This window comes from Ursus maritimus (genome assembly GCF_017311325.1).
Source record: "Ursus maritimus isolate PB19 chromosome X unlocalized genomic scaffold, ASM1731132v1 scaffold_X1, whole genome shotgun sequence".
NCBI classification, from domain to species: Eukaryota; Metazoa; Chordata; class Mammalia; order Carnivora; family Ursidae; genus Ursus; species Ursus maritimus.
In genome coordinates this window covers 79,750,735-79,754,570 of record NW_024423319.1, presented here as the reverse complement: position 1 = coordinate 79,754,570, position 3,836 = coordinate 79,750,735, and positions in this window count along the sequence as shown.

Genomic DNA, 3,836 nt, shown 5'->3' with positions numbered 1-3,836 from the left:
AATATAAACCACCCATTTTTTATTTTAAGTATAACTTTAAAAATGGACAGTTTAGGCAAAAATAATACTATGTTGGGAGGTTATAACATAACTAAAAGCAAAATATATGCCAAAAATGCAAAAAAAAAAGGGCTGGGATTGCACTACTGGGTATTTACCCCAAAGATACAGATGTAGTGAAGAGAAGGGCCATATGCACCCCAATGTTCATAGCAGCATTGTCCACAATAGCTAAATCATGGAAGGAACCAAGATGCCCTTCAACAGATGACTGGATTAAGAAGTTGTGGTCCATGTATACAATGGAATATAACTCAGCTATCAGAAAGAACGATTTCTCAACATTTGCTGCAACATGGACGGCACTGGAGGAGATAATGCTTAGTGAAATAAGTCAAGCAGAGAAAGACAATTATCATATGATTTCTCTCATCTATGGAACATAAGAACTAGGAAGATCGGTAGGGGAAGAAAGGGATAAAGAAGGGGGGGGTAATCAGAAGGGGGAATGAAGCATGAGAGACTATGGACTCTGAGAAACAAACTGAGGGCTTCAGAGGGGAGGGAGGTGGGGGAATGGGATAGACTGGTGATGGGTAGTAAGGAGGGCACGTATTGCATGGTGCGCTGGGTGTTATACGCAACTAATGAATCATCGAACTTTACATCAGAAACCAGGGTTGTACTGTATGGTGACTAACATAATATAATAAAAAAACATTAAAATTAAAAAAGGGCTGGAAAAAATAAAATGGAATTTTACAGTTGTAAAATTCTTATACTCTATTCAAAGTGGTATATATTACTTGAGTATATTGTGATAAATTGTAGGTATATACTATAAACCCTGAATTGACTACCAAAAAGTAAAAGTATGGCAAATAAGCCAACAAAAATCAACAAAGGAGATAAAATGGAATAAAAAACTACTACAGTAATCTAAAACAAAGCATAAAAAGAGGATACTGGGAATGAAGAACAGATGGAACAAATAGAAAACAAATAATAACGTGGAACATGTAAATCCAGACCAATAATCATATTAAATATAAAGGGTCTAAATGAGTCCATTAAAGACAATGATTATGGGGTTAAATAAAAGCAGTACTCAATTATATACTGCCTGAAAGAAACCCAATTTGAATGTAAAGATACAAATAGGTTAAAAGTAAAAGGACAGGCCACTCAGGGGATTTCACTTCCAGAATGGTAACACAAGGAGCTCTGTGGAGTAGTAAAAATTATTGTTTTACAATCAAAACATTTGAAGTCTCCAGAAGTTGTCCTAAGGGAATACAACAAATAAGGAAACAGTTACTCAAGAAAATCTATTAAATCTCACAGTGAGAGTCTGTGGCACTTGAGCCATGATGACCCAGTTCATCCTCCAACCCCCAATTCAGCTAGATGGAAGGTCCACTTCGGGAGGATGTGGCCAAAAAAATGGAGCTCCCTCGCCATTCAGCTCCCAATCAAGGGATACAGTATCTCACTGGAGGGGGCAGGACACCAGCATTTCTCATCCACTCCCACTCCATTGCAGAGGCCAAATTCCTAGAGAAAGTGTCTAAAAGGTCTGGTGTTCCCTTCTTCCATCCAGCCGCCACTCATAGGGTGGAAAACTTACCCTAGGCAGAGCAGGCCAAAAATACTAGAGCCTCTATAGCCTTTGCCCCAGCTCACTCGTGAGAAGAGGTTTCCGTTGGGAAAAGCTGGAAGTTACCACCCTCACCCAGTGCCTGGAGCAGTGGCTCAGAGATTTTGCCCAAGGAGAGAGGCCGTTCATAAGGGAGAACTCCAAGTTGTCCTCAAAGGAACTGATTTTACATGATACAGAATTTGTAGAAGTTCAAACTTAAGTATGCTCTCAAAAACAATGGAGATCCTGTTGGTAAGCAATTAAGAGAAGGCTGGTAGTTCTAGGAGAGCAACAAGCTAAACAGACTAGAGGCTCTACCCAGGGCAGTTTGGGTGGGTCCTAAATCCAATGACAGGTGTCCTTATAAAAGAAAGGTGGAGGAAGATTTGAGACAAGGAGAGGAAGGCAATGTGAAGACAGAGGCAGAGATTAGAGTAATGCATCTATAAGCCAAGGAATGCCAAGGATTGCTGGAAGCCACCAAAAGCTGGTGAAGAGAGAGGCATGGAACAGCTGATCTCTCAGAGTCTCTCTACAAGGAACCAACCCTTCCTATACCTTGATTTCAGGCTTCTGCCCTCCAGATTGTGAGAGAATAAATTTCTATTGTTTTAAGCTATCAAGTTTGTGGTAATTTATTATGGCAGCCTTAGGAAACTAATACAACCATATTGTGGACCACAAAACAAATCTCCACAAACTTAGAAGATTGAAATCATACAAAGTATTTTCTCTCAACACAATGGAATTTAATTGGAGATAAATTTTTAAAAGGTATTTGGGAAATATGCAAATTTTTGAAGCAAATTAACACTTCTAAATATTGTGTCAAGGAAGAAATAAAAAGGGGCAATAGAAAAAATCCTTCAGCTTTATTGAGGTATGATTAACACATGGAATTGTGGGGAGATAGGTGGGAGGATGGGTGAAATAGGTAAAAGGGATTAAGAGCAGACTTACTGTGATGAGCACTGAGTAATGTATAGAATTGTTGAATAGTTATATTGTACACCTGAAACTATTATAACACTGCATGTTATTCATACTTGGATTAAAAAATAAACAAAATTTAAAAAAAGAAAAAGAAAAAAATGAAGTGTACAACATGATGATTTGATATAAGTTTGCATTATGAAGGTATTCCCACCATCATGTTCATTGCCTCACATATTAACCACTGTTTTTTGTTTTTTGGGTTTGGTTTGGTTTTTGGGTTTTTTGTGTGTGAGAACATTTAAGTTTCACTCTCTTACCAAATTTCAATTATATAATGCAGTATTACCAACTATACTAGTGACCATGTTATACATTATATCCTCAGACCTTATTCATCTTATAACTGAAAGTTCGTACCCTTTTACCAGCCTCTCCCTATTTTCCCCCACTTCTCAGCCCCTGGCAACCACCGTTCTACTTTCTATTTCCATAACTTTAACTTTTTTTTTTTTTTTACAGATTACACATATAAGTGATATCATGCATAATGCCCTTCAAGTTCATCCATGCTGTTGCAAATGGCAAGATTTCCTTCTTTTTTTTAAGTAGTTTTCTGTTTTTATAAGATTCATTCATCCATTTTTAGAGAGGGGAAGAGGGGCAGAGGGAGAGGGAGAGGGAGAGAAAGTCTCCAGCAGACTTTGCACTGAGCACGGAGCGCAACATGGAGCTCGATCTCAGGGCCCGAGATCACAAACTGAGCCAAAACTAAGGGTGGGACACTCAACCAACTGTGCCACCCAATCGCCCCAAGATTTCCTTCTTTTTAAAGGCTGAATAATATTCTTCTGTGTGTATGTACAGATATGTTATATGTGCATATATATGCACATATATAAATATATATAACTTTTGTGTATATGTATGTGTATACATTTATATGTATAATATATACACATATAACACACACACACACACCAATCACATTTTCTTTATCCGTTCATCTGTTGACAGACACAGGTTGTTTCCGTGCTTTGTCTATTGTGAATAATGCTGCAGTGAACATGGGAGTACAGATATCTTTTTGAGATAGTGATTTCATTTCCTTTGGATATATTCCCAGAAGTGGGATTGCTGGATCATATGGTATTTCTATTTTTCATTTCTTGAGAAACCTCCATACTGTTTTCCAAAGTGGTTGCACTAGTTTACATTCCCACCAACAGTGCAAAAGGGCTCCTCTTTCTCCACATCCTCACCA